Source organism: Coenobita brevimanus, chromosome 63 (genome assembly GCF_032717465.1).
Source record: "Coenobita brevimanus isolate Jiangsu-jjx chromosome 63, ASM3271746v2, whole genome shotgun sequence".
NCBI lineage: Eukaryota > Metazoa > Arthropoda > Malacostraca > Decapoda > Coenobitidae > Coenobita > Coenobita brevimanus.
This window is the reverse complement of record NC_137016.1, coordinates 1,232,264-1,252,500: the sequence shown is the minus strand read 5'-3', so window position 1 is coordinate 1,252,500 and position 20,237 is coordinate 1,232,264.

Here is a 20,237-nt window from a genome sequence, read left to right as displayed (position 1 = left end):
GGTGGGGGGATAGAATGAGGGACTGGGCAAGAGGATGAGGGGGGTGGGGGGAAGATAAAGATGAGGGGGTGGGGGAGAGGATGAGAATGAGGGGGAGGGGGAGAGGATGAGAGAGAAGAAGGAGGAGGAGGTTGGCACTGAAGGAGAGGAGGAAGTTGGCACTGAGGGAGAGGAGGAGGTTGGCACTGAAGGATAGGAGGAGGTTGGCACTGAGGGAGAGGAGGAGGATGGCACTGAGGGAGAGGAGGAGGTTGGCAATGAGGGAGGGAGGAGGAGGAGGAGGTTGGGAGTGGGGGAGATGAGGAGGTTGGCATTGAGGGACAGGAGGAGGTTGGCATTGAGGGACAGGAGGAGGTTGGCATTGAGGGACAGGAGGAGGTTGGCATTGAGGGACAGGAGGAGGAGGTTGGGAGTGGGGGAGATGAGGAGGTTGGCATTGAGGGACAGGAGGAGGTTGGCACTGAGGGAGAAAGGAGGAGGAGGAGGTTGGCACTGGGGGAGAGGAGGAGGAGGTTGGCACTGAGGGAGAGGAGGAGAAGGTTGGCACTGAGGGAGAGGAGGAGGTTTGCACTGAGGGAGAGAGGAGGAGGAGGAGGTTGGCAGTCGGGGATATGAGGAGGAGGTTGGCACTGAGGGACAGGAGGAGGTTGGCACTGAGGGAGAGGACGAGGAGGAGGTTGGCAGTTGGGGAGAGGAGGAAGAGGTTGGCAGCTGGGGAGAGGAGGAAGAGGTTGGCACTGGGGGAGAGGAGGAGGAGGAGGATACGCACTGAGGGAGAGGAAGAGGAGTATGACACAGAGGGAGAGGAGGAGTTTGGCACTAAGGGAGAGGAGAAGGTCGGTACTGAGGGAGAGGAGGAGGAGGAGGAGGTGGAGGTTGACAATTGGTGAGAGGAGGAGGTTGGCACTAAGGGAGAGGAGGAGGAGGTGGAGGAGGAGGAGGTTGGCAGTGGGTAAGAAGAGGACGAGGTTGGCACTGAGGGAAAGGAGAAAGTTGGCACTGAGGGAGAGAGAAGGAGGAGGAGGTTGGCACTAAGGGAGAGGAGGAGGAAGTTGGCACTGAGGGAGTGGACGAAGAGGAGGAGGAGAGCACTGAGGGAGAGGAGGAGGTTGGCACTGTAGTAGAGGAGGGGGAGGATGGCACTGAGGGAGTGGAGGAGGTTGGCACTGAGGGAGAGGAGAAGGCTGGCACTGAGGGAGATCAGGAGGTTGGCACTGATGGAGAGGAAGAGGTTGGCACTGAGGGAGAGGAGGACGTTGGCACTGAGGGATATGAGGAGACTGACACTGAGGGAGAGAGGAGGAGGATTAGGTTGTCAATGGGGAGAGGAGGAGGAGGAAGTTGGCACAGAGGGAGAGAACGAGGAGGAGGAGGATGTTGGCGCTGAGGGAGAGAAGGAAGTTGGAACTGGGGAAGAGGAAGAGGTTGGCACTGGGGGAGAGGTGGAGGAAAAGGATAGCACTGAGGGAGAGGAAGAGGAGTATGGCACTTAGGGAGAGGTGAAGGTCGGCACTGAGGGAGAGGAGGAGGAGGAGGAGGAGGAAGAGGAGGAGGTTGACAATGGGTGAGAGGAAGAGGAGGTTGGCACTAAGGGAGAGGAGGAGGAGGACGAGGAAGAGGTTGGCACTGAGAGAAAGGAGAAAGTTGGCACTAAGGGAGAGAGGCGGAGGAGGAGGTTGGCACTAAGGGAGAGGAGGAGGAAGTTGGCACTGAGGGAGTAGACGAAGTGGAGGAGGTTGGCACTGAAGGAGAGGAGGGGGAGCATGGCCCTGAGGGAGAGGAGGAGGTTGGCACTGAGGGAGAGGAGTGGGAGGATGGCACTGAGGGGCAGGAAGAGATTGGCACTGAGAGAGAGGAGGAGGTTGGCACTGAGGGAGAGGAGGAGGTTGGCACTGAGGGATATGAGGAGATTGACATTGAGGGAGAGAGGAGGAGGATTAGATTGTCAATGGGGGAGAGGAGGAGGTGGAGGTTGGCACTGAGGGAAAGGACGAGGAGGAAGAGGTTGCCGCTGAGGGAGAGGAGGAGGAGATTGGCAGTGAGGGAGAGGAGGAGGAGGTTGGCAGTGAGGGAGAGAAGGAGGAGGATGGCACTGAGGGAGAGAGGGAAGAGGATGGCACTGAGGGAGAGAAGGAGTAGGATGGCACTCAGGGGGGGGAGGACAAGGAGGAGGAGGAAGTTGGCACTGAGAAGGGGATGTGGAGGAGGAGGTTGGCAATGAGGGAGAGGAGGAGGATGACACTGAGGGAAAGGAGGAGGATGACACTGAGGGAGAGGAGGAGGATGACACTGAGGGAGAGGAGGAGGATGACACTGAGGGAGAGGAGGAGGTTCGCACTGAAGGAGAGGAGGAGAAGGATGGCAATGAGGGAGAGGAAGTTGGCATTGAGGGAGAGGAGGAGGAGGCTGGCACTGGCGGAGAGGAGGAGGTTGGCTCTGAGGGAGAGGGGGAGGAGGAGGAGGTTGGCACTGAGGAAAGGGAGGACGAGGAAGAGGGGGAGGAGGAGGAGGTTGGCACTGAGGAAAGGGAGGACGAGGAAGAGGAGGAGGCTGGCACTGAGAAGGGGAGGTGGAGGATGAGGTTGCTAATGACGGAGAGATGGAAGAGGATGACACTGAGGGAGAGGAGGAGACTGGCATTGAGAGAGTCAAAAAGGAGGAGGAGGATGGCACTGCGGGAGAGTAGGCGGTTGGCACAGAGGGAGAGGAGGGGGTTGGCACTGAGGGAGAGGAGGATGATGGCACTGAGGGAGAGAAGGAGGATGGCACTGAGGGAGAGAAGGAGGTTGGCACTGAGGGAGAGAAGGAGGATGGCACTGCGGGAGAGGAGGAGGTTGACACTGAGGGAGAGGAGGCGTGGGATGGCATTGAGGGAGAGGAGGATGTTGGCACTGAGGGAGTGGAGGAGTTTTGCACTGACGCAGAGAAGGAGGAGGGAGAGGAGGCTGGAAATGAGAAGGGGAGGTGGAGGAGGAGGTTGGCAAAGAGGGAGAGGAGAAGGTTGGCACTGCGGGAGAGGAGGAGGTTAGCACTGAGGGAGGGGTTAAAGGATGGGATTGAGGTAGAGGAGGTTGGCACTGAGGGAAAGGAGGAGGAGGAGCAGTTTGGCACTGGGGTAGAGGAAAAGGAGGTTGGCACCGAGGGAGAAGAGGAGGAGGAGGAAGTTGGCACTGAGGGAGAGGAGGAGGAGGAGGTTGGCACTGGGGGAAACAAGGAGGAAGTTGGCACTGAGGGAGAGGTGGAGTAGGCTGGCACGGAGGGAGAGGTGGAGGAAGATGGCACTGAGGGAGAGGAGTACGAAGTTGGCACTGGGGGAGAGGAGGAGGAGGATCGCACTGAGGGAGAGAGGGAGGAGCAGGAGGATGGCACTGAGGGAATGGAGGAGGAGGTTGACGCTGGAAGAGAGGAGGAGGAGGATGGCACTCAGGGACAGGAGGTTAGCACTGAGGGAGACGAGGAGGAGGAGGTTGGCACTGAAGAAGAGAAGGAGGAGGATGACACTGAGGGGAAGGAGGAGGCTGGCACTTAGGGAGAGGGGGAGAAGGAGGAGGCTGGCACTGAGAAGGGGAGGTGGAGGACGAGGTTGGCAAAGAGGGAGAGGAGGAGGAGACTGGCAATGAAGTAGAGAAGAAGGAGAAGGTTGACAATGAGGGAGAGGAGAAGGTTGGCACTGCGGGAGAGGAGGAGGTTAGCATTGAGGGAGGGGTAGAGGATGGGACTGAGGGAAAGGAGGGGGAGGAGCAGTTTGGCACTGGGATAGGGGAAAAGGAGGTTGGCACCGAGGGAGAAGAGGAGGAGGAGAAAGTTGGCATGAAAAGAGAGGAGGAGGAAGTTGGCACTGGGGGAGATGTGGAGTAGGCTGGCACAGAGGGAGAGGTGGAGGAGGATGGCACTGAGGGAGAGGAGTACGAGGTTGGCACTGGGGGAGAGGTGCAGAAGTATGGCACTGAGGGATTGGAGGACGAGGTTGGCACTGGGGGAGACGAGGAGGAGGATGGCATTCAGAGACAGAGGGAGGTTAGCACTGAGGGAGAGGAGGAGGAGGAGGCTGGCACTGAGGGACAGGAGGAGGCTGGCACTGAGGGAGAGGAGGAGGTTGGCACTGACGGAGAGGGGGAGGAGGAGGAGGAGGCTGGTAGTGAGATGGGGAGATGAAGGAGGTGGTTGGCCATGAGGGAGAGGAGGAGGAGGATGACACTGAGGGAGAGAAGAAAGAGCAGGAGATTGGCACTGAGGGAGAGGAGGAGGTTGGCACTGAGGGAGAGAGGAGGAGGAGGAGGAGGTTGGCAGTAGGGGCAATGAGGAGGAGGTTGGCGCTGAGGGACAGAGGGAGGTTGGCACTGAGGGAGAGGAGGAGGAGATTGGCACTGAGGGAGAGACAAGGAGGATTAGGTTGGCAATGGGGGAGAGGAGGAGGAGGTCAGTACTGAGGAAGAAAGAAGGAGGAGGAGGTTGGCACTGAGGGAGGGGAGGAGGTTGGCGCTGGGGGACAGAGGAGGTTAGAACAAAGGTAGAGGGGGAGGAGGAGGAGGAGGCTGGCACTGAGAAGGGAAGGTGGAGGAGGAGGATGGCGCTGAGGGAGAGGAGGAGGAGGTTTGCACTGAGTGAGAGGAGAGAGAGGATGACACTGAGGGAGTGGAGGAGGTTGGCACTAAGGGAGAGGAGGAGGAGGCTGGCACTGAGAGAGATCAGGAGGTTGGCACTGAGGGAGAGGAGGAGGTTGGCACTGAGGTTCATGGGGAGATTGACACTGAGGGAGAGAAGGGAGGTTGGCAGTGGGGGAGAAAAGGATGAGGTTCGCACTGGGGGAGAGGAGAAGGGCACTAAGGGAAAGGAGGAGGTCACTGAGGGAGAGGAGGAGTTTGGCACTAAGGAAGAGGGGGAGGAGGATGGCATTAAGGGAGAGGAGGAGGTTGGCACTGAGGGAGAGGAGGAGGTTGGCACTGAGGGAGAGGAAGTTGGTAGGAGGAGGAGGCTGCCATTGAAGGAGAGGAGGAGGTTGGCACTGAGGGAGAGGAGACGAGGAGGAAGAGGCTGGCACTGAGAAGGGGAGGTGGAGGATGAGGTTGGCAATGAGGGAGAAGAGGAGGAGGATGACACTGAAGGAGAGGAGGAGGAGACTAGCATTGAGAGAGAGAAGGAGGAGGAGGAGGTTGGCACTGAGGGAGAGGAGAAGGATGGCACTGAGGGAGAGGAGGAGGTTGGCACTGAGGGAGAGGAGGAGGAGGAAACTGGCATTGAGAGAGAGAAGAAGGAGGATAGGGCTGGCACTGAGGAAAAGGAGAAGGTTGGCACTGCGGGAGAGAAGGTGGTTGGCACTGAGGGAGAGGAGAAGGATGGCACTGAGGGAGAGGAGGATGTTGGCACTGATGAAGAGGAGGAGCTTGGCACTGACGGAGAGTAGAAGGAGGAAGAGGAGGCTTGCACTGAGAAGGGGAGGTGGAGGAGGAGGTTGGCAATGAGGGAGAAGAGGAGGAGGATGACACTGAGGGAGAGGAGGAGGAGACTGGAATTACACAGGATTACACAGGAAAGCAAACAGCAACAGACCTTATGGTCCTTTCGAGGCTGCTTGTTAGAGAAAACTATGACTACAAGATCTAACTCTACATGCTGAAGGATAAGGATAGTAAAGCAAGAAGGCACTGACGGAGAGAAGAAGGAGAAGGAGGAGGCTGGCACTGAGAAGGGAAAGTGGAGGTGGAGGTTGGCACTGAGGGAGAGTAGGAGGTTAGCACTGAGGGAAAGGTAGAGGATGGGACTTAGGAAGAGGAGGAGGTTAACACTAAGGAAGAGGAGAAGGTTAGCACCGAGGATGAAGAGGAGAGGAGGAAGTTTTCACTGAGGGAGAGGAGGCGGAGGTTGGCACTTGAGGAAAGGAGGAGGTTGGCATTGGGGGAAAAGCGGAGGAAGCTGGCACTGAGGGAGAGGAGGAGGAGGCTGGCACGGAGAGAGATGTTGAGGAGGATGGCACTGAGGGAGAGGAAGAGGTTGGCACTGAGTGAGAGAGGGAGGAGCAGGAGGATGGCATTGAAGGAAAGGAGGAGGTTTCACTGGGGGAGTAGAGGAGGAGGATGGCACTCAGGGACAGAAGGAGGTTGGCACTGAGGGAGAGGGAGAGGAGGGGGATGGCACTGAGGGAGAGAAGGAGGAAGTTGGCACTGAAGGAGAGGAGAAGGAGTGTGGCACTGAGGAAGAGGAGTTTGGCACTGAGGTACAGGAAGAGGAGGCTGGTACTGTGGGAGAGGTGGGGATTGGCACTGAGGGAGAGGAGAAGGTTGGCACTGAGGGAGAGAGGAGGAGGAGGAGGCTGGCACTGAGGGAGAGGAGGAGGTGGTTGGCACTGGGGAAGAGGAGGATGAGGAGGTCACTGAGGGAGAGGAGAGGGAGGATGGCACTGAGGGAGTGGAGGAGGTTGGCACTGAGGGAGAGGAAGAGGAGGCTGGCACCGAGGGAGATTAGGATTTTGGGAGAGGAAGAGGTTGGCACTGAAGGAGAGGAGGAGGTTGGGACTGAGTGATATGAAGAGATTGGCACTGAGGGAGAAAGGAAGAGGAGAAGGTTGGCACTAAGGGAGAGGAGGAGAATGAGGTTGGCACGAGGGGAGAGAAGGAGGAGGTTGACACTGAGGGAGAGGAAGACGAGGAGGAGGTTTGTACTTGGGGGAGAGGAGGAAGAGGATGGCACTGAGGGAGAGGATGAGGAGGAGGCTGGCACTGAGAAAGAGATAGAATATGGGATTGAGGGAGAGGATGAGGTTGACACTGAGGTAGAGGAGGAGGTTGGCACTGAGGGAGAGGAAGAGGTTGGCACTGATGAAAGGAGGAGGAAGAGGAGGAGGTTCGCACTGGGGGAGAGGAAGAGGAGGTTGGCACCGATGGAGAAGAGGAGGAGGAGGAAGTTGGCACTGAGGGAGAGGAGGGGGAGGTTGACACTGAGGGAGAGGAGGAGGTTGGCACTGAGGAAGAGGGGGAGGAGGAGGAGGTTGGCACTGAGGGAGAGGAGGAGGAGGCTTAAACTGAGGGAGAGAGGAGGTTGGCACTGAGGGAAAGGAGGAGAAGGAGGAGGTTGGCACGGAGGATTAGGAGGAGGTGGAGGTTGACACTGAGGGGGGGAGGTGAAGGAGAACGAGCTTGGCGCTAGGGGAGAGGAGGAGGGGGCTGGCACTATGGGAAAGAAGGAGGTTGGCACTGAGGGAGAGGAGAAGGAGATGGGAGTGAGGTAGAAGAGGAGGAGGTTTGCATTGAGGAAGAGAAGGAGGAGGAGGAGGAGGATGGCACTGGGGGAGGGGGGTAGGAGGCAACTCACCCGGAGATGTTTTGTGTTCCAGTGGGGCTCAGTGTGCTGGTTTGGCCGTGGGTGTGGCAGTGGGGATGCTGAAATGAGGCAATAGTGAGGAAATTAAAATCCATTAATCGTACACACACACACACACACACACACACACACACACACACACACACACACACACATGTACATCTTAACATTATACTGCATAATGTTTATATCATATAATGTATTTTGTACCGGACTCTTCCTACCGGCACACGATTTTCTTCCACTTCAGGAGTGCTCCATTAGTGAAGGGGTTCGTGTAGACTGCATCCAACTCCTTCAGTGCCAAAAGTCTATCCTAAACTAAATAAAGTCATATGGAAATAGCAACACCAAAATATCTGAGAGAACCCTTACGTGAGACAGACAAATGAGAGGTGAAGTAGCGAGATGGTGTTGATGTGGAAGTGGCAAGCACATTAAAAGATATACTGTGAGATGGTTTGGCCAAGTGGAGAGGAGGGAGAAAAAGACACTGACTAGGAGTGTGTGTAAGCGAGGCGAAACGGGAGGAGAGGGAAGGGGGGACCGAGGATGAGACGGAGGGATGGCATTCAGACGCATCCGAGAGAGGGGATGTGAAAGTTGGAGAGAGTTGAGTCAGATGGCAGAGGACAAAGGGTTTGTGGCCAACCCTGACGGGATTCAAGCGTGTAGCGATACAGAAAGATAATTAGACATACAGACAGATGTAGAAACACAGAGACATGCAAAATGATAGACAGTGTCACGGGGATAAAACACAGGCTGCTCTATGATTATATTAATAAGGATATGTAATAAAAAAAATACTATAACTTAGCATTCATTTTACTTCTGCTACCTTCAAACGGTCTTACTTGTGACTGGGGCTGGTCTTCTCTAGGGTTTCGTAACACATTTTACAGACTAACTTATTCCAATATTTCATGTTAGCCTTCTTTTGTATGTTATTTATCTCGTTTCACAGCATATTTTGTATTAACATTACGAGAAGATAATGAGGCATAATGAGCAGAGTACATCACCATGGATGAAATGTTACAAAATAATTATATTATACCTAAACATTACAATACATACTATTTGTCATTATAGTATACATATAGTTAGCATCAGTAACTTAAAAGATGTTATTGAGGTGCAATATGAAGAATAAATAGCTAAGTTAAACGTGCTACGAATCTCCAGGTCAACTAGGAATACGAAGGCGAGTCTGCATTGCCATGGATACCTCTGGGCTTACCCCTCACAAAAGCGACGTCGTTATCATCCTCACTCCGCGGTGACCAGCATAAAAATGACGATATTTCAATAATTTCACCTTCCAGCCGTGTGTTTTTCGTACAGACGGGTGTGTATATGGTTATTACAACACTGCATCACTTATGAATCGCCTGTGTACCTGAACAACATTATTTAAGTCAAAAATAATGTTTTTTCAGTGTTGCCAATATTAGGAGGAAACGTACCATCCCAGTTACACTCTTAAGACAAATAAAAACAGCTTTACTCATTAGTTTTCATTAAAGTAATGGTTTGTATGATGTTAATATTAGAAGTAACTATAATTCCTATGGTATACCTTCTTTATTTTCTTCGTATCCTGGTGGTAAAATCCAGACTGGATCAACATGTAATCCAGTCCTGATGTGGGAACTGTTGTGTGTCAGTCTGTGTTGGAAAAGGTTCAAGGTTTTGGTTGAACTGCTTCATTCACGTCAGGTAATGTGTATTTAAGCTGCAGTTATCATTGATGAGGCTGTGTGGCTGAACCGAAGTGAACACATGCCATGTAACAATATTAATTGGACCATCAGTTATGTAAATTAAACTCGAGTATTTATGAAAATGCTAGATCACTGGCAGGTTCGAAGCATCGTTGGTCTGAAGTGGTTGGTGTGGTGGAGGAAAGAAGGGTATAGTGCAGAAAGGGAAAATAGGAGAGGATAGGCAAAGACTGATGCTGTGTGAGAACAGAACTTTTGTTAGGGTAGGACAAGAAAGGCCCGATGTCAGGCTAAGTTTTACTGTCAAGAATTTACCAGGTAAAGTTATTTGAAAGGTTCTGGTAAACTTATAACTCATGTTTCTTTTCTTGGTATTAGACCTGACACTCTTCACTACAGCACCACCAAGCAATGGAACTTACTATTTTAATGATAATATTATTTTAACGACGTTCGTTTATTTCTGTACCACTGCTGTTAACTGTGTATGCAGGAAGGATGCAATTTATTGGGTAGTTATGTAGTATGATTAAAACAGAAAACATATCTGCACTAACAGCACATTAGGTAAACTCGCTGATTTAGTTCAGCCAAAACCTTTGGTGTATTTATAAACTGTTCTAAACATAAATTATGAATATAACTGTCTTTATAGACGCTCATCATCACTCAGGCAACTTGCAAACACTTTACAAATTAATTAGACAATTTTAGTGACAAATTATGAAAGACAAAACCATTTGTCATACACGATAAATTAAGGAGTTGAGTTTATCCTGAAGATTAGTTAGAATCCTATATAAATCCCACCCTGAAGCTCTCACAACGCCCACTGGCCATAGTTATAATTTTTCCTAAGCCAAAGTTCCGTATGATAACACTTGATTATATATACGAACATCCCGATTCATAATGTTTTCAAACACTTCACAACCGAATTACGTGTGAATATCAGTGAAAATGCAAATACCACGTGTATTTTATGATAGTTCATGGCTACTGGAAGTGTTTTAACGTAAGAAATGTGTAGGATACTTTGTGCATACGGCTGACATAGTTCCCAGACCATATTGTATTTACGAGTTGATGAGATGACGAGATTTACGACATGAGTAGCTTAGTGGTAAGGACTGTAACATGATAATTCAGTGCTTTACGCATTACTTTAACAATATAAGCCTTCCATATCACTTGAAACCAGAAACTTGAGTTGCTTTCATTTGCTTTTAAGTCCGATGTGGGATGCCAGTATTCCTGTTTAACTTGGCACCACTGTAAAACCAATATTTTTGCCTTTAATATACTTATTTAGGTATAAACGCAATACATAAATGATGCCAGAGTTGTAATGGCCCTGTACCCACTCCCCTGTACCAAACAAACACACAGGGAAGTTACATTTGTGGAAATATCGTCATTTTTATATGAGCCACCGAGGAGACAGGATGGGGGGACGCTTTTCTCTCTCTCTCTCTCTCTCTCTCTCAGGGGTTCCTAAATGGGAGGAATCTGGATATTCCATGAGGTGATTAAACAGATGAGGCCAAAAGGATCAAAGTATCCTTTCTGATGTTCTGTTCGTTATATTATTTATTTACAGACCAAATGCTTTGGATTTTAATGTATACTTATTAGGAATAATGATTTTCTTTGAGATTTCATATAATACATTATACAGACTCATGTTACATAAAAATACAATATGTACAATATTCTGAACTTTTATAATAATATCAGTAACGCCGCTAGATTCCTTGCCATTACCCTTTACAAAGAATTGTTAAATGGAGCCAAGGAAGTTAGAACTGAATTACTGAAAATAGTTCCCATGGAAAAGTTGCCCCCACCCCCGAAGTGGCAGAAAAAGACATTAGACTGGCTCCACATCCCTTCCACAGCACTTCTACGTGACGGCAGCATTAGCCGTCTCTGCAGCACCCAAGGGCCTCCCGGTGAGTTAATGTATTGAAGGCACACACACATAATGCATTTCCTGTTCCTGCAGCATCACAAACACTTCTTCACGTCATTCCTCTCAAACACCGCCATTTTTATTGATGACATGGACGGCCCTGTTGGCGGGAAAGCCTGTGATCTCAATGGCAACGCAGACTCACGAGGCCGTATTATATACATGGCAACGCTGACTCACGGTCGTATGATCATGGCACCGCAGACAGACGGTGGCATGCCACCTGGCATTTATTTCGTAACAACTCTACCTTGGCAACTTAGTCTGCACTCCACACCTCAGCATCTTTATGCAAGTTACTGATGTAAACTATATTTATATCAAAACCATATAATTAATAAACAAGACAATGTTAAGGTGTTATAGGCAGAATAAATCGCTAAAGGATGGGTACTACGAAGCATACTCTGCCACCTTGGCTAATTACTCATCATAGTACACCTGGATGATGTGCATGTGTGTGTGTGTGTGTGTAAGAGACGAACTTTGACGGGAAATGTGGAAAAGAATAAAAATGGCGGTGTTTGAGAGGAATGACGTGAAGAAGTGTTTGTGATGCTGCAGGAACAGGAAATGCATTATGTGTGTGTGCCTTCAATACATTAACTCACCGGGAGGCCCTTGGGTGCTGCAGAGACGGCTAATGCTGCCGTCACGTAGAAGTGCTGTGGAAGGGATGTGGAGCCAGTCTAATGTCTTTTTCTGCCACTGAGCTACGTGAAGTCAGCTACAGAAAAACGAAAATCTGGGCCAAGTTTAGGTGAAAGGACTGTAGTTTATTTCCTAGTGTGGCGCGTTTGTACTCACCTGTATGCAACTGAAGCAGTATCGATATGAAAAGATTTTAAAAACATACAAAAGTTATATACAAACTGACTCGTTTAAGCAGATGTAACGTGCTAGAAAACGCCCTTCAGCAGGCGAAAATACAGGCCATGAGCGCCAGGGTTTGAAGTTTCTGGAATGTGGAGAGATGTCGACCTTGCCTCTCCGCGGACGAAGATAGACATCCGCAGTCCTTCTATAACGTGGAAAAATTAGTTGCACTGAGGTAAATTGAGTTGAAATAGTTAGTTCACAGTTTCCTTGCTTCACTGTTAGTTTGGGTTGAACAAGGGTCGCATATATCCTCCTCTTTTGGCTACTTTTGAATAGCGCGCTAAATTCTCTGGCATATTTCTCCTCGTTTTGGCAATTTGTGAACGCATCGCTAAATTTTGGGTCTATTTCTTCTCGTTTTAGTGATCTGTGTACGTAGCGCTAAATTATCTGGCATATTTCCTCTCGTTTTAGCGATTTGTGTATGTAACACTACATTTTCTCGCATACTTCCTCTCATTTTGGCGATTCGTGTTCGTAGCGCTATATTCTCCGGCGTATTTCTTCTCGTTTTGGCGATTTATGAAAGTAGCGCTAAACATCCTTGCTATACTTCTCGTTTTGGTTATTCTTAGATGTATTACCGAATTCTGTAGCAAATTTCTTCGCATTTTGGTGATTCGTGAACGTAGAGTTAATTCTCTGGGCTCCAAGACGTAAAGGAATAAGCTATTCAAACCTAACTTAAGAGTGAAGTGATGTAGCGCTGACCTGACCGTAGAGAGAATATTTACCGCCTTATCAGTTATTTTCTCCCATTGTGTAAGGTCCGTGGAGGGATGGCGGAGATGTTTGACCTAACCTAACAGTGGAGCAATGAAACTGTGACCTATTTTTTTATGAAACCCAAATTTATATTCCTATCGCTTCTTTCCTTACATTATATTTAAGAATTTCCACCTTCGTCTGCAGAGTGGCGAGGGTAACTTTCTTACATACCTCCATAAAAGTTGTAGTGATAGGGACAACTGGATTTATTGTTCGTTTCTCACCACCACTTCCACAACTCCTAAACCTGAGTTGAGTTTAATCTGTTTATTCCGACGGTATTTCTCTCTCTCTCTCTCTCTCTCTCTCTCTCTCTCTCTCTCTCTCTCTCTTATTAGTGCTACCTCCAGGCGATTTTATAAGCTTCCTGGAGATTTTTGCTACACACACACACACACGAAACCATCTGCAATATGAGTTAACTGTTATGGAAGCCTGTATATCCTGTGACTTAGTTAGGATCCTTCAGATATAGCTGCCATGAAAACGTTTATGCTGCTAATTGGTTAGGATCCTTTATACATGCCTTCCCCAGAACTCCTGATCAACCTATCTTACCTTCAATTAACCTTTTTCCTACCTTGGCTCACTGGCGGGAACGGCGGGGGAGTTGGGAATGTTTTATTCATGAATCTCCTTCGAACTGGGTGTCTTGTCTTTTCTCCTGTCACTACAACTACTTGTGGTAAAGGAAGATGTTTACACTTTGACTTTTACGCTCACATAAACGTTTATAAATGAAGCTCACATGTATAACGTTATCATAATTGTAGCCTATATTAGTTGTCAACGTATTGGACGATGATAGATTTGTTTTCCTTTATAGCATTGTTGTTTCCATGCTCTACCTAGCGGCATTACCTTCTCCCATACTCATTATATTATTATTTACTCATATTAGTGAATTCATAACCTGTTCTTGGCAGCTATTTAGAAACAAAATAGCCTTGTCGCTCCTTTTTTCAAACCGTTCTTATTTCTAATCAGCTTATTCATCGTTCCCTTTTCTCTCTGGTCATCCTGCCTTATAGCCAGTCAGAAATATTTCCCAGAGTAATGACGTTTCTGGCTGTAGTGGTCAAAAAAGTAAAAATAAATAAATAAATAAAATCCGTGTCCTGTTTCTTGTTTTAACTCTCTGCTTAGACCTCTTTGTCCCTGCTTACTATGTGCCTTTTGTTGCATTCATACCCACATGTTATTATAATGAAAATTTGACAGCTCAACCAATCGTCTTTTTATTATTAACATGTTGATGAGAGGTGATGCATAGGCTGGCAGGTAACGTACTCTATTCATGGCAGTCAGGGATTGGATTCGAGACAGGAGGCACGGATGAGTGGTATAAAACACACACACACACACACACACACACACACACACACTTCTATATAGATTGACTAATTGACTGATTGATAGGCAAACAGACAGATAGATTGATGCAGATATACGTATTCGTACATACTGAGAGAGAGAGACAGAGAGAGAGAGAGAGAGAGAGAGAGAGACAGAGAGAGCAGCTAGTTACACACAGACTAGTATCTCTCTCTCATATATACAGTATATATATATATATATATATATATATATATATATATATATATATATATATATATATATATATATATATATATATATATATATACAGTATATGCAAAACTATGTTATCACCCAGTCGTTACCTATACACCTATACTGTTCTCTTTCTGTTTGTTTAAATAAAAGGAGTCTATTGTGAAACTGAGGCAGATTAACAGACTGGTGGCTCCCTATACATTTAACTGAATTACATATATAGGTAGCCTCGGTGGTTCAGTGGTAATGTGTTTATTTCCCGATCTTGTGCGATCCAAGTCTATGGAAACCTAAGTTGTGGTGGACATTAAAGCGGTTGCTGGTAGTTGTGTTATTCCATGTTTGCTCCATACGGTTTATACTGATGACTTAACTGATTCTGACCTACGAACAAAACCATGACATCACTGACTTTCCCATACATCACCCTGTCTTTACAGTTACGTATACCCCAGTCGCACTTGGACAGCATGGGGAAAGGTTAATTCTGACTGCCACTCTCCCATAGAGGGAAAGGAAACAGTAAAGCAAACCGCAACAGACTTATTGATTCCTTTCGAGGTTGCTTGTTTGACGGTAGGTTATAAATGACTAAATTATTCCACGCAGAGAAAAGGGTCTGGTCGTGCAGTGGGCCTCAAAAAAAGCAGATGCAGACCATTACGTAGACTCGGGTGCTGTGATCCGTCCTTCATCGTTCTTGCTTATTGTGGCGTTTCACTTCCTGTCTTGCCCCCTTTAACCATCTGATCTGTAGTGATGGGATTAAATAAGAATACTTCAACTTCTCTAGTTCGAAAAGTCTGCCTGAAGCCGAGTAAAACTATGCGGAGATTGAAGGAATAAAATAAATATGACATACCCTCAGTGAAGGACTTAAAAGGTTGTTTATTCCTTCTCTTGCCTCGTTTTACCACCCCAGTTCTCCCTGCTTCTGACCTGTCTTGAACGTCACCAGGATCTCTCTTACTCCGGCACTTCCTTTACTACCTCAACTATCACTTCATCTCTCTTGCTTTTATATCACCCCACTCCTCCCTTTTCTCCTTTCCCTTCTTCCACTAGTCTTCTTTTTCCTCCTCGTTCACAGTGTTCTCTCTTCCTCTCCCACTATTCTCTCTTTCCCTCCCCTATCCTCCCTCTTCTCCTGCTCCTTGCCTCCGACTGCCACTATTCTCTCCAACCATCCCCTTTTCCACTGTCTTCTCTTTTCCTTCCTCTCCCTCTTTCCTCCTTTCTTCTCCCTCATTCATTATCATCTCCTCGTTTCCCTCTCCGTCTATTCTTCCCTTTTCTCCCTCCTCCACTATCCTCCCTTTCTTTGCTTACTCACTATCCTCCCTTTCGACCCTCTCCTACTGTCCTCCCCTCTTCTACCTCTCCTCTGTCCTCTCCTTTTCCCCATCTTTCATGATCCTGTACTTATCTCCCAGTCACTTTTACACTGCACTCTCCTTCCCCACTTTCCCCTCTTCCCTCCTCTCCTACTCTCCTCCCTTCCTTCCTCCTACTCCTTAACTTTCTCACTATCTCCCTTCCTCCCTCTATTCTCTCCTATCTCTCGCCCTCCCTTTACAGAACAAAGGCCCTCTGTAAAAAGTATCAGGATAACAAAACTACCAGGCATTTGTTACACGGAGGCGGCCAGAGGAAAATGAAGGTACGCTTATTTTTGTCCCATTGCTCTGGTTCACGACGCAACACCACAGAAGCACACAGGCAGTTTTGTCTCCTTTTGAAAGAGAGAGAGAGAGAGAGAGGGAGGGAGGGAGGGGGGAGGGAAGAAGTGTTTGACCAGATGAAGGAAGTATTAGGTACCTTCCTTCATTACGGTGAAGTCTTTGAATTTTTTTCTTCTTGCTACTGTCAGACGATTTCACGCAGCTTAGGAGTGACATTTTAATAGTGAAGGGATTAATGAAAGTTATATCTCCCATCCAGTTTGATAAATCTCTGGTATAATTTTTGAAGGGAATGAAAATGAAGCAAAGATAATAGTAATAGGCTAAAATTATTTTGGTAGTTACAGGGTTGAGTAGGCCTCGTAACTTGCCATACGAGAGTTTTTCTTAAGCTTCCAAAGGTCGTCAGGTGTAGCAGGAATAAAATAGATGTGTCTTCACAAAAGGCTGATGGCAACTTTTTCTAACTCCGTCACCATAAGAGTCTCAGAAATAAGTTCCTGTGCTCTCGTAACTCGCCTGGATGTGGCAGTAATATTGCAGAAGCGTTTTCATTGCAGGAAAGATGTTAAAATGGCCGTCAGTTTCTGTCTATAATATCAGCAGTCTGGAGCTAATCCCAGACCTAACTATCTATTTTGTATTAATACAAAGAATAAGCCTTGAGTACCAGTGAGCTGTGATTGTAGAGATAGTGGTCAAACGAGTATATCTAGGTGGTTGTGGAAGATCAAGGTGGTACTGGAGTTGTTGGTACTGGGGTAGATAAGGAGAGGGAATGTGGAGTACCGGTATGCTAATTGCTTGAGACGGAGGTTCTGGGAGCGATAAAGGAATGTGTAATACTGGTAAGCTATGAAGGTTAGTCGAGCTGGCAGGGATGGAGAGAGCTGGGAGAGATGAAGGAGAGGGAAACTGTAATACTAGGAGGCATGAAAGCGGGAAGAACTGCCTGTGACAGGAAAAAGAAGGGATAAAGGAAACTATGTAAATGAGAATAAATATGATGCAGGTAAGCTCAGGCCGTCAGTTACTTAATACAGGTGTGCCAGTATCCCACCTCGGAACACTAGCTAAGTACTATGAAAGAGCAACCGAAATCGGGATGGGTTATATAATATTCACAGAGGTACACTACATATGCAGAAAACTTGACTGTGATAATAGATTTGATCGTGACTTAAATAGACAATAAAATTAAACAGGCCATGTCAGCTCGTCTTTGTATAGTGTTGTTACGATAAATAAGTGCTACGATATTGGCGGTACAAGCAAAGTTCATCGAAGAGAGGCGGGGAAGGGAGAGAAGGTTTGGTGTTAGTAATGGTGTAGCCACACCAACACGACTTTGTTGAGAACATTGTTGTAAACAACTTGGACAACAATTGTCAGTATTGTTCGCAATATAGTTGGACACGAATGCAACAGTGTTCTTAACTTTGTCGGATATAGTCTTGGTAAAATATGCCAGCACTGTTGCAAAGATAGTTGAACAACTCATACACTCACACCAAATACATGGCTTAACATCACAACATCGGCGAGTGAGGATGTAATGCTTCTTGTGCAGCAGCCACAGTAATGAAATCGTAAAGCAACGTTGTCGTGGTTGGTTTTAGGTCCCTCCCTCACTGTCTTTGTGGTTGTAGTCCCAATCTTTTCTAGACGTAAACCCAGTGGCCTGCAGGATAAAGTTGCCCTTCTCCTGCAGTCCTCCATCCTTCAGTTGGGGGACTGGAATGGATCTAAAGGACACATATTATTAACCACCGGAGACCCAAGGTTATGACGGCCCCACCACGTGAAGGCGTCGCTCTCAGGCATCCGCTTCCCTCACTGCGACGTAGATACGAGAACACTTAGCATGACGGCCCCTGTCCCACACATGTTCAGAGCAGTCCGAATGCCCTCATGCGCTTGTAACTATGGACAACATTGATGTTAACACTATTGCTAACACGTTTCTAACAATTGGTGTGGACCAGTCTTTACAGTTATTTAAATGTAGCACCGGGAAGCACAGGCAACGAGGAAGCAGGGAGAAAGTAAAACTGATGAGACTGCACACACACACACACACACACACACACACACACAGAAAGAGTGAGAGAGACAGACAAACAGACGAGACAGAGGCAGCGACAGACACAGAGAGAAAGAGACAGAGGAGGCTGTAATACTGAGGTTAGAAAATATGATCATTAAAGAAGAAGAAGTGGTTAACATTGGAGGGCAAGCAGTTTTAATTATAGATTTGTGAAATCTAACGAGTTCATTAAGGTTGCAAAAAGGAAACTAATTATGCTGGGACTAAAAGAGAATAATGAGATGGAGGATGGAACAATAATGCCCAGAGAAGAATGTGATGTTTGAGGATAAGCGAACTGGGGATATCAAAGCATTCATTACTACCGCCGGGGAAGTGAAGATAAAGATGGCCAGGACGTGAGATCAGATTTATCCCTTCCAGGTTAGATAACATACTTGAATTATGTGAACTGTGACTAATTGCACCTGCACTCGGGATTGAGAGCAGGTATGGTGTTTTGCTCGCTGTGTGTGTGTGTGTGTGTGTGTGTGTGTGTGTGTGTGTGTGTGTGTGTGTGTGTGTTTCTCAGGTTCAGATTGAAGTCTCCCCTCAAGTTTATAAAATCATCTAAAGATACAGGACTTACTAAAGAATACATCACCGATTTCATGAGGTTTAGCTGACTTCTTCGTTTCATTCCTTCCCGTAATGCTAAGGTCCTAGGAAACTAAAGGACTATTATGGACTTATTTTATTGTACGGAAACTTCTAAAGAAAAGAAAATAAGGCGAAGAACTCAAAATACTGGGATTTTGAAAATGTTAGGAATAGACCATGATTATTTGGTGAACATTAATTCTGATCATATAAAGAGTATTTCAGGCTTTCCTTAAAATGTGGTATTGGTGTCAGTAGATGCTCCTCTTTTTTCTGCCTCCATGTCTTCCTCTTCATCCTGCCTTCATGTCTTCCTCTTGATTCTGCCTCCATGTCTTCCTCTTGTTTTTGCCTCCATGTCTTCCTCTTGATTCTGCCTCCATGTCTTCTTCTTGATTCTGCCTCCATGTCTTCCTCTTGATTCTGCCTCCATGTCTTCCTCTTGATTCTGCCTCCATGTCTTCCTCTTGATTCTGCCTCCATGTCTTCCTCTTGACCTTGCTTTCCTATCGTCGTCCAGTGATTCCTCTTCCTCTTGTTTGTACCTCAGTGATGGGAAGGAAGGAGGGAGGATGGAAGAGAGGGAAGGAGGAAAGTTAGGATGGATGGAGGGAAGGAAGGAGGGAGTAGGGGATGGATAGATGGAGGGAGGGAGGAAGAGAGGGAAGGAGGAAAGTTGGGATGGATGGAGGGGAGGAAGGAGGTGGGGATGGAAGACGAGAGAGAGGAAAGAACTGAGGTAGGGATGCATGGAGGGAGAGAGGAAGAGAGGAAAGGAGGGTAGTGGGGACGGAAGGAGGGCGAGAGGGAAGGAGAGAGGTAAGACTGAAGGAAGGGGAAAGAGAAGAGGAATAAGGAAGGTAAGTATGAAGGGAGGGGAGGAGGAAGAGGGGGAAGGAGGAAGGAAGACAGGAGAGGAAACAGGGTAGGTGAGTCAGAGTGCCTTTATCAGTCAGGGAATGTGTGCAGCAGGAAGGGCGGTCACGGTTCATTGACTGATGGGGACCGAGAGCAGTAAATAATTCTGTGGCACTGAACACACGTAGCACCAACCTCCTAACGATTTGTTATGCTTGTTACACCTTGATATTAGCCTTTATGTTATTTATGCATTTCTAGTGCCTGTGCAAAATAAATCGCTGAAGGAAAGGCACCAAGAAATCACTCGTGGCACCACAAATACACCTCTGAGCCACATCCACTTCTCTCTCACTTCATCCATCACCTTGACACCCAGTGCCCCACCCACACTTCCGATCTAGAAAAAAGAAAAAAAAAATCTTTCCAGTGAGGCAATCAGCTGAATTTTCATTATGTCAAACGTTAAAAATTATGCTGTTTTCGTGTTACATTGATGAATATTTACTATGCTGGTTTTTGCACGGATGTTGGAGCCAGGGTGGTTTAGTGATTACTGCGTTTGCCTTCCTATCTATATGTGTCAAAATTATCGTTTCAAGAACCAATCCGGGGCGAGGTTTTAAGTGCGTGCTCTCCTCTCCTTTGCTTGCATGAATTCGCTCTCAGTCAGTTCATAGTGAAGATATTACACACACACACACACACACACACACACACACACGCGGAGAGAGAGAGAGACCAGACAATAAATTACAACACACACACACACA